Source organism: Ixodes scapularis, unplaced genomic scaffold (assembly GCF_016920785.2).
Source record: "Ixodes scapularis isolate PalLabHiFi unplaced genomic scaffold, ASM1692078v2 PGA_scaffold6__148_contigs__length_123643588, whole genome shotgun sequence".
NCBI classification, from domain to species: domain Eukaryota; kingdom Metazoa; phylum Arthropoda; class Arachnida; order Ixodida; family Ixodidae; genus Ixodes; species Ixodes scapularis.
In genome coordinates this window covers 61,618,086-61,629,627 of record NW_024609881.1, presented here as the reverse complement: position 1 = coordinate 61,629,627, position 11,542 = coordinate 61,618,086, and the positions used below count along the sequence as shown (strand labels likewise).

The 11,542-nt window shown below is 47.3% G+C and overlaps 1 long non-coding RNA gene across 1 annotated transcript; it reads right to left on the bottom strand.

Moving 5' to 3' along the window:
- Positions 1-1,644: 1,644 nt before the first annotated feature.
- On the bottom strand, positions 1,645-5,898 carry LOC121833054. Its single transcript, XR_006076529.1, has 3 exons — positions 5,798-5,898; positions 1,850-1,924; positions 1,645-1,756 (listed from the first exon to the last, which is right to left on the bottom strand). It is a non-coding gene; the product is annotated as an uncharacterized LOC121833054 (long non-coding RNA).
- Positions 5,899-11,542: the final 5,644 nt, after the last annotated feature.

The following is an 11,542-nucleotide window of genomic DNA, read 5'->3' as shown; positions in this document are numbered from 1 at the left end:
ACACTGTAAACAAAAGAATCAAAGAAGGCTACCTCATTTTGATACGAGACAATGGAATAGCCACTAGCACATGCAGTATCTTTACTTTTTATATAATGTGCTTCCAAAAGTTTGTGTCATGGTACCTTTGCTCGTGCCAAAGATTCTGAGCTTGTGTAGGAGCGGCTCACATGCACAAGTGAGAAAGTAAAAAGATATGTGCGTGCTTCCTTTATTTGTAATAGACAGCTTAGGTTTCCTCGCACATTTACACAATGGCATCTCTAAAAATTAAAAAAAATCTAAGGGCACTTCAAGAGGTTGAATTAACACTGAACATAAGAGACAGATGCCCGAAGCTGTGCCGTGCTTTCACGAGGGTGTGCACAACGTTAAGAAGGTATAGGGTGCTCAAGGAGCTTTCTGTGCTACGAAAACTTGCGGGCATCTGTTCCTCTACACATCGTGCCTCTGACAGGAGCTCTGGCTGCCAGAAAAAATATGCCAGGCCCTCTTTGGGGGGAGGCCTGTAAGGGTCATACAGGCCATCATGTCAATGAGCGTGGAGACCTAAGCCATCTATTACAAATAAAAGCACGCACCTGCCTTTTTACTGTCTCACTTGCACACATGAGCCACTCCAACAGAAGGTTAGGATCCTTGGAACAAGCAAAGGTACCACGACACAAACTTTTGGAAGCAGATTATATAAAAAGTAAATGTATGCCACATGGTGGAGCCTTTTTCATTGACTCATGTCAAATTGGGATGGCCTCCTTCTATTCTTTTGTCTATGTTGTTGGCACTCTGACGTATGATTCTGTATTTCTCTTGTTGCATGTTGCACTTACACTGCTTACACTGTTTGCCGAATTCTCATGGCAAATAAACCAGATGACTGTGTAGCACTCATCCTGTTGTGGTGTGTCTCTGTATCTGTCCTTTCTAGTGCTGTGATCTGTTCAGGTGACTCTAACCAGCTAGTCCAACAGCAGGTCTAGTTAGTCTTTGTTTCAGACTTGGCTGAAACAAGTGGCTCGGGGTGAGGCCTGAAGGCAAAGTCACCAAACCGTTGCAACTAAACCCGGTGACTGCCTCATTTGTAACCGAAAGACGAGATCCACAGAGAAGCATGAGAATGTGAAGCAATAGATAAAAACATATGCACATGAAATGAAACTAATATTTCTATGGTGACATGTAATCTACCAAATATATCACACACCTGTGCATATGCCCACATTTCAAATGGTTTTAAATTTTTCTATTTCCTGAAGCATATATACATATGCAGAAATTCACCCTAAGCAAGTTTTCAACTGCAAATTGCTTTCAGTTATATCATAGCGTTTAATAAGTAATTCCACAGCACCTGCATGGCACATATAAGAATTATGTCTTGCACATAAGAGCCTTAGATGTTGGTGAGCCATGAAATTTGCTGCACTTTAACATTGGCTTGCAGTTTGCAACAAGTCACCCACGTCAACCACAGCTCAAGTGTTTAACTGCATCTGAAGTCAATGCATTAAGACCCTCACTGGCTGGCTTGCTTTATTCCAGCAATTCCTAGCCATATGGCTGGCTGTCTACAAGGCTAGCTCAGAAATGCAATGATGTTTAGATAAGTTTAGATACCTTAAAGGAGACCGAAGTTAGTGTATGTGCCTACATTACCAATATTTATTCAACTTACGTGGAGAGGGCAAGGCCAGACGGTGCGATGGCGCATCGTCATAGGTTGTGAAGACATCCTCAGGAGTTTCGGCCTCCGGGGCTGGAATTTCAACAAGCAAAGATGCCCTTGCATTAAATATATGTTTCTCTGCTTCAAAACAATTTTCCAAGACATTTGCAAATTAATACACACCTGAAAACTCCGACGTTTCAAGTGTTGATGTTTCTTCGGCTAGCCGAGATTTCTTGAGGGCCTTCTTGTAGGTTTCTAGTAAATGAATTCAAAGAACCTCACCAGAAATACTTTTAGAACACAATAAAGGCATGCCCTACAGAAAAGGCCTGTATTGTTAGCGATTAAGCAAATTAGCACATGTTTTCCCCAAGCTCATTCATAGAAATATTTGATTGTGAGAACTCTTGTTCCGCAGAACTAAAATCAAGCTTTTACAAATTTTCAGCTTATTCACAACAATGCAATGGAAGCTCATGCACTCATTTTGTAAATTTATATCTAGCTTTCTTGTTATAGTTATTCCACAAAAATTTAAGGCAAAGAATTACATTTTTGGAGGGGAAGAAAAAACTATGTACTATCTTGATCCGAGTTAGCGGGAACACGGGAGCGCATGGCATCGTACCCTATCAGAGCGCTCTACCGGTCAAGCGCGCAACTGCTGGGCATGCGTGTTACGCGGGCGGTGAGATTACCTCCTCATCGCGCGCATCATGTCATCGCGGCGCTCGTCTGTCGTCTGCTACGCGCGTAGTCTGCTATGTGTGTCGTCTGACACACGTGTCGCCCGCTACGCGCACGCTACTGGTGATAGCAAGAAATTCAGTCTATCCAACAGGTGGCGAACCCTACATTACAAGCTCCGCCAATGTGCTCATCTGTTCCTAAATATTTGTTAAAACAAATAAAAATTGTGGGTTTTTCTTATATCAATCACGCCAGATTTGCTGAACCCGCTTCCTGTGAAATCTCTGTGACGAGGGCCGGGATCGTAGACTAATTGTCGGCTAGTGTGTCTGCCTATTAATGTAACCCTGACTTTGGTAACAACGCTCATAGCTCCGCGTTGTTGTTTTCCTTACCGTTATTGCCTTTTTGGTCCATTATAGTTCGATCTGCGCCGCTGACTGTTGAGTTCAGACGCCTTAGTTATTTGCCCATAAGACGACAGAAGTGCTTGCTGCAGCCGATTGCAGTAATGACGAGGTTCCGTCAGGAGTGTGCCTGTCAGAGGTCAGCAGCAGCAAGCTTTATTGCTCAATCAAAACTTAATCTTAACATTTATAAGCTGCTACCTGCCGTTGAAAAAGCTCACATCAATTGAAGCAGCCTCATGAACTGCTTCTATTTCCATTTTGTGGACAACAGCTGCCATCTTTGATGGCAGGCAGTCTTAGAGACTAGACCCAAAAACGCGTCCACTCTCAAGCGTTCCCATTCTGCTAGGAATGTGTTCCAAAGCTAGTCTTCCATGGCCGAATAAATAGAAACCCGTGGCCTAGGCCGCCCTCATTCGGCCCACATGTTCTCAATAATGTTGAGAAAACTAAAAAGGGTGTGACACTGTATTACGCATCAAAATATTTGCAAGCTTATCGCATGGTTATGGGCTGACAATTTCAACTACACGCAGTTATCTCCAATGCCTTCACACGACACGCTACCCACAGCAGACAACGCGCGTAGCACGCACTGTGCGTAGCAGACGACGCACGAGCGCTCCAATGATGCGATGCGCACGATGAGACCATATTGCCTCAGCGGGCGCGATGCGCGTGCACTGAAACTTCCGCTCCGCGCCGCTAGGCTGATCTGGTAGTATCATGCCACGCACTCCCGTGTTCCCGCTGACTCGAATCAAGATAGTACAGTCTGCTTCAGGCTTAAAGGGAACAATGTGCCAGTGGCGCACTCTTTGCAGAGCGCCACCAATGGGAGCCAGCCAACCTTCAGCACCGGCACAGGCAATGCGGGGGAGCACTTCTGGCATCGCAATGCCTGCCATGACACAGAGTGCTGCTTGCCCTGCGGGTTCCTGAAGGTTAAAAATTTTTCAAGTGTCCTTTTCCGAAAAAAGAGAGAAGGAAGAAGGCCTTAAACACTGTTTTACGGTGTCCCTCCCTCCCCTTTGGCAGCAACATCAGTCATAACCGTCGCAGCAGTGCGCAGTGCAGTGGGAAATGATACAGAGACACCAGCACCTCTGCGCATTGTCTGTGCCTGTGCCAAAACTTCCCTGCCTCCCGCAGGCAGCGCTGCGCATACCACGAGCCACAGACGTGCTGTTCCCTTTAGGCATGAATTAGACCATACACCTAAAACATAAATTAGTTGTACAACTATGTCTCCAACATTTCGCATGATCCTTAAGTTTCAGCTAGTTCATGTTAATATAAATTTGTAACCTCTTGTAAACAGGTGCTAATTGCAAAAGGAACTAAAGCTACATGACAATGACATTAGCTTTTTTACATGAAACAGACGATGCTAAGTAAGGTATGCCTCATGTTTCTTCTTTCTCAGAATGAATATTAGGCTAGCGTGCTAAGCCAAACCAGGGGTGGAACTCATGAAATGTGCTTGGGAGCAGCCACGGGAGCAGCTAAAACAGCTGTTTTGGAGCAGGTTGGGAGCAGCTAAAACTACACTCTGGAGCAGGCTAGGAGCAGCTCAGATCAGTTTTCATTGCACTCCAGCTTCTGTCTTAGACAAGCACGGGGGCAATTTCAGTTGTGCTTAGCAGCCCAGATAAACATGAGCGGTTAGGGACCTTGGCAGATGGGATAACAGTGTAACAGATGCGAAAACTTGGAACTTTGTGAGCCTTGGTAATTTCTGAGTGGCTTTCAGCTGCTCAAAATGCAAACCAGCACCGCTTATCGCACAGTCCGCACGTCCTCGACAGAGTGATTTTATGTGCGAACCACGTGACGTGCGTAAGCAACGAACGTGCAGTTGCGCGGAAGAACAGGGAAACAAATTTCGAGTTTCTCATATTGCGCAACTCAATATCGCAACAAAATTCGAGTTTATCCTATTGTGCAACTCAATATCGAAGCAGCAGACTACGATTAACGGAGTTATCGTATTCGAAGCGATAAGCCGCAGCAAGGTTAACGTATGCCGAGCAGATCTACCGCTCGCGTGAGAGCTGCTGGCCGGCAAGGTTTCGGATCGGACTGCGTTTCAGATTTATCAAATCACGATTTATCTTGCAGGAATGCGGTTCCAACTTCTAACGATGAAGTGCACAAAGGAATCTTTTGCTCCTTTGTTTTCAACTGACTGACGTCCGGATCCCGGGCTTCGGAGCCTCAGGCAATCTGACGCTTAACGACTCGACCTTACCTCGACCGACTTGTTTAACCGCTTATGGTTGAAGAATAACAATCCAGAGGCAGGTGGTGTAGCGCTTGGAATCCGAACCCCGAGTTTTTTTCGCACACTTCCTACTCGGGATACACAGGGAGAATAAAGAGAAAAAAAGGATTGCAAGGCCGACCACGCTAAACGCGATCATTGTTGCCAATCGAGTCGATAGAAACCGAAACCAAGACAAAATACAATTTTTTTGGCGCACGCTTTCCAATTTGGTGCATAATGGCGCGAGGTATTGACTGTGGCGCAGTTTCCGAAACATGGCGCAGGATGGCGCAGACAAATGCGTCTGGCGCAAAATGGCGCAAATGGCGCAGCCGTTCCACCCCTGCAAACAGACTGACACAATATGCTGCACTGTTATGTGGAGCAAAAACTTCTAATATTAATCATTTTGAACTGTAATCTGATTAGTAGACCTACGTAACAATGAACATTTATGGAACGTGTCAAGCTATTAGGAATACTTTATTCCAATTAAAAAACAGAAAGAACTACTATGGGCTTCATTACAAACAGGAGAAAGTAGAAGAAAGGTTTCATATATGCAAATATCAAAATTGTCAGGCAAAGGTGCCACCCAGCTTTACAACCGGACAACAGAAATTGAACTCGCATAAATCTCTCACTAAAGAGGTCATGCTTTCCATTCTTATGGTCTCTTCCACAATATTTTTTTCCAAGTGTTTTCTGTTTTCTCAGTGTTTCAGTCAGAAGTGCATACAGAGAAGGAGAGCGCAAGCTTACTGCATCGTGTCAGTACCCTAACCGGGTATCGATTCCAGTTTGCGCCAGGATCAATCTTGTCCCTAATTGCATCCAGGAGGCGGGATCCGGCGAAATCTTTTGGCCACAGGCAACTCCACTTGTCAACCACCAACGAAGAAATTGGCACAGCGGACACATGGTCTTCCTCGGTGAAATTCACCACCGCATACTGCTTTGCCATTCTGCAGGGACAACAAAATCGTCATTTTGTTCAAGCTCTAACCATTAGTATCACAGAAAATGGGAAAAAATATTGGTGACACATATTATTACTAACAGAAGCACTCTCAGTGTCCAAAATCTTCATGGAAGTTTCCAAATTACAGAACGTGTCTCAATGTTTTCTTTCACGCAAACTGTGGATCGAAGAGTAAGAACACAACTAGCTATCCTTTTCTTTCTAGGCTGTGTGAGCAATTGTTTTAGCTGATGCAGCACTTTCCGTGAAATCTATGGAACCTTTCTATCATATCTTAACTCTCTCGGAGTGGCAGGAGATGCAAGTTGGAACGACTGCACTAGCGACTAGTGCAAGACTAGTGCGATAGTGAGTTTTCCCTACTGAGACGGGGGGTAGGGGGGGGGGGGGGGGGGGGGGGGCCTCGGTGAGGTGGGTATACGCGCAGCAGACTGAATGCTGCTGCAGTCAGTTTAGCCTATGCTGGCATCGGGGCCCCAAGCTCGACCTACGATAGCGAGAGGGCGACCACTGTATGCCCATCACACTACCGCGGCATTCGGGGTTCAGCGCGATTACCTACTTGTCCGAGCCACCGCTTTTGTTTCACCGTAGGCAAGTTGTGAGCGTATAACCGTGCTGTAAGCAATTGCAGTGTCGACGGTCGGCGGACAACTATGGACGCCGAATATTGCAATCCCACGGCGGTTCAGTTCCGAAAGCCTCGCCAGACGCCGTGGCGAACACTGCTGATTCAAATTCGAAACTATGCGGAAGACGGCGCGGCCATCGCGCCGGACGTATATAAGCACTTCCAGTACCAAATTTGTAAATGGAAGCTTGCAATCGGCTGTAGTCTTTCAATTAAGGGCTAGGCCAACGAGGTAGAGGGGCTTAGAGAGCTCAACAGGCATTGCATTGCGCACCCAGAAATGACCCCCCCTCGGGCGCTGCCATCTTGGCCATTTCCATCGTCAGTCAAGTGACTTTTTCTGCTAAAAAGACGAAGACGCACGAGACTGCTGCGCTTTGAACTATTCAAAGCGTCTTTTTTAGCAAGGAGAACTTCAGCTGAAAGAGATTGAGGCGAAAGTGCCCAAGTCGATTCGCCGAAAGTTAAATAACGATGTACTGCCTTCAAAGTAGAGGGTGCTATAGTCACTTTTGATTAAGTGATTTAGGCGTCTGTTCCTCAGTAGCCCCCTAGTAAACCTTTCTTTGCCTAAAACCGACGCTTTGGGTAACTCGGACAGCAGATATTCTTTCTGTATCGTCACTTTTGCAAAAAGTCACGTGACTGGCGGCGGACATGGTCAAGGTGGTAGCGCCTACGGGGGGGTCATTTTTGGACTTCCGGTTAAGCACTTTAAGCCCCTCACCTCGTTGGGCTAGGCAAGGAAGCGCTATTTATGAGTAAAAACCGATCAGTGGAACGAAACAACCTCCGGAGTTAACAACGATTTCTGCTCGCATGCACTACGCGAATAGTTCGCGTCAAAACACCTCGTACCACACTTGGTATTCCTTCGTCGGGCGTACCGATATTCGCAGGGGGATGGCACCACGTGATTTTTTTGAAGCCTAGTCATAAAAAAAAGTCGGCCCGGAAGTGGTGCGGTTGGCGGTATACTATAAAATTATACCTCGTTCGGTAGAATTTACGAACTGATTGGCGGAATTTAGACGGCGAGTTAGGCTAGTTGGTTGTTTGTGCCAAAACAACAGGGGTACAAGGATATATGCAGACAGGACGAGGCGCCTCGTCCCGTTTGCATCTATCCTCATGTCCCTGTTGTTTTGGCGTTTAACTTTAAGCTGCTTTAAGCATGACGGACGAAACCGACGGAGGAGATGCGCGGCGATGCCCGAGATCGTCGACATGCAGAGTCTGCGAACCACCAAAGCGTGAAATCCGCGTGATAACGCAGAACACCGCTTGAGCAACAGTTTTGACGACGGAGAACGACATTAAAGGTGTAGTCTCTATCGAAGAATAACCTGGCAGAGTGTTCGCGATCGCGGCGGTCGCGCTTGATTTTGTGGACGCATTGTCTCTGGAATTTCCTACCCACGACCGGAGTGTGTAGTGTAGGAAATTGCAATAATCGGTCCGAGCAGACATTCGCCCACTGGTGTTTCGTTTCCTCGGTGAGTGCGTACACCCTTTGCTGATGAAACTTCAAAGTTGATATATGTCGCTTCCGAATATGCTCCCATTTCCCGATAGACGTCGTGTGTCGCAACCGATGGGTCGAGGCACTGTTGTGTTGCATATATTGTTTTATTTTTCGGAGCGTTTGTCATGTAAATAAAACACGTGAATTAAAGCACTTCGAGACAAGTGGAACTAGGCCTTACTCGTGGTGACAAAATGAAGCCGCCTCCGCAAGGTAAGTTGATTGATACCCCACGAGTGCGTTTTCATTCCTGTTGGATCTTCCGAACTTTCGGCCGGACGCCTCACAGCGCTTAAGTCAGTTCTCGTTGTCGAAGGCATCATAATGACAATGTCTGCTGCTCCAGTGAGCTTTCGCAGAATAAAGGTCATCCTTTGTTGTGGAAACAGCTCGATAGAGTAAACTAAAGCGCGCGGAAAGACCGCTGCCCAGGGCCGACTTGATCGAATACAGTCTCAGCTGAGACAGACTTAAAAAAGCACTGTCAAGGTTGGAGCGCGTGATGCGCGATTTATTTTTTGAGCGCTACCTTTGACAGCGCTTTCTTAACAGTATTTAATGAGACGCTGCTTCGAGTGAGCCGGCCCGTGTTTTAGCTTAGCCTCCTGGAGATTTACCAACAATGTATGTGCACCGCAAAGAAGTGCTTTAGTTCTGAAATTCCACATTTCAAGCTGTATCCGTAGCGGCTGAGGCAATACAAGGCAAAAGAATGATAAGCAGGCGCTACAAATCCGACATCCACCGCCTCCACGCTGGTTGCCAGGCCGCCCCCGAGATTACTGGAGATGCCGCGGGGCTAGGGGCTAGGGGGGAGGGGAGGGGGGGGGGGGGGTTCTGCGATATGAACTAACCGGAGCCCGTCAAGGTTCCTAAAGGAAGCTCGTTTTGTACCTGCTAGAATTAGTTGAACCAAATCGAACAAAACCGGTCCTCTAACCCCGTCCATTGCTCGGACCGACGATTCGAGGTCAATACTACTTGTTCCTCGAAACATGTCTCGGCCGCAGTCCATCTCACCCGGGACAGCACTGATGAAAACAGAAGTGTGTTGTAATGCAAACGCGAAGATTAGAGATTGGTAATCGGTGATGATCCATTAAAAGCAAAAGTCCTATCGGACGAGCGCCGTCGTGTCCGGAACAGCATCTCCGATATCAACGTTGTACACCGCTATTAGGACATTAGAGGACATTATACTTACGCAAACAAGCCGTCTCTTCGCAGCCAAATGTTCCAGAAGACTTCGACACAGGTCACAGGTCGAGAGGAAACGCACACCGATGATCGGCCGACTAGCTTCCAGCACAACACGACACAATGAAACTAGCCCTAATGAAACGAGCCACGAGGCCGAGACCGGATGCTCTGTGACCGGATATACTGGGAAGGTGGCTGCTAGTGGCTGGGAGAAGCAAAGAACAAGGCATGAATAGACGTAGTTCTATGAAGTCATCAAGCCTAACGTAATCTACAGTTTTAGCGCGCCCTCTATGAACTGTTTATACAGTATTTTGCACTCTTTAGTTAGTATTCTAAAACAACGAAGAAAGGGTAAACGCACAGGCGAGCTGGTGAAGTACTTCCATCTTAAACCGGAGACACGGCAAAATAAAAAAAAAACGGACAACACAACAACTGTTGTTGTGTTGTCCGTTTTTTTTTATTTTGCCGTGTCTCCGGTTTAAGATGGAAGTTCTAAAACAAGCAGTGCGCTAGTTGTTGTACGAGTAACCGAAATTTTTAACATGTATTTCTTGTGAAGCGAGACCGCTAAATCACGCAAAATTACGTGCTTCCAAATGTACTTTTTTTACATATATGGGCCAACGAGGTAGAGGGGCTCGTTGACATCACCGTTATGCGGAGGGCAAGTTCGTCTGCTTCTCGCGCAGGGGGTAGCGGTGACGTCAGAACGCCGAGCCCTGATTGGCTGATGGGGCCCCCCTATCTGAGCGTCGTCTGCTCCTTTGCAACGTCGTCTGCTCGCAACGTCGTCTGCGTCTGTCTTACCTTTCCTGCGACTTTCGGAAGTGCAGAGCAATCTTACGCCAAAAATGTGCGTAATACATAACTTAAGAACAAATTGGTATTCACGGAACGAAATTTTCGTAAGTTTTGCGCAGGTTACGACGAAATCCTACGACAGCTCCAAAGCTGTCTTACGCACTTCTTACGAACAAATCAGCATGGCCGACAGCGTCGCGGTCGCGACGACCCACGGACGTTTATTTTTTTACGTGCGCTTCTCACGCGTCCCGACTTCAAGCAGCAAGAAAAAAGTAAAAAGTACTTGCAACAGACCACGACGAACAAGAACGCTGGATCCACAAACACCCGGGATAAGCTCCAACGGCCATGATTCCACTGAACGCGACCAAGCGAGCACGGCAGTTAGGCCTAGCAGGCTCTCTGTGACTCGGCGACCGTCTGCCCACGACCGGCTGGCGTGCTAAATAGAATATGCCTGCGCGACCCTTGTGAACCCTTCCCGTATTATACTTTCATCGCTGACCTCAGTTTTAGATTAAGAGGTCAATTTCTTCCTCTTGTTATGTCCTTGTTTCCCGAGGCAACGGTGACTCTCGCCGGTGAAAAAGCGGTGAATCTCCGACAGACGCAGGAAACGTAAAGCAGCCATCGCTTTGACTAGCAGACGTAAAGCAGACGACGTTAACTACGCCAACCCGCCGACGCCGTTAAAGAATGAGGGGTCTCGCCGCACACGAAAGGAGGGAAAAAGTATTTGGGAGGGAACTTGCGTACACTAACACGCTCACTCTCGGTTCTTCAAACAAACCTCGGCGCCTCGGGACACCTCGCCAGTGAGTCCTTTGACTTCCCTCCTTGATGCACGTCTGCTAGTTGTTAGACAAAAACAACGTACCGCTCGAGTTATTTCGTCTGCCCTCTCTGAAAGGTGAAGTCGAGCTCGCTCGTAATTTCCGAAAGTCGCAGGAAAGGTAAGACAGACGCAGACGACGTTGCGAGCAGACGACGTTACAAAGGAGCAGACGACACTCAGATAGGGGGGTCGCGATCAGCCAATCAGGGCTCGGCGTTCTGACGTCACCGCTACTTCCTTTCTCATGCGCAGAAGACGAAAATGAGCCCACTTGCGAGGCGTATTAGATCTAATAACGGTGGTTGACATGGGACCCGCTTACAATGCCGCATGGACTACATTTAGGCATATGTCTAACAGAGTGAACGCCAATCAGTTTTTGGGCCTTTTGGGATCCGCGTTATGGGGAACAAATTTTGGAGGGGCCGGCTGGGTGTCGAAATCCGGCTTGGCTACGGTACTTACAATTCCTTCTTCAGGAAGAAGCGGTCTTTTTCTGGGAGGGCGAGGGCAGGGGTTACGAC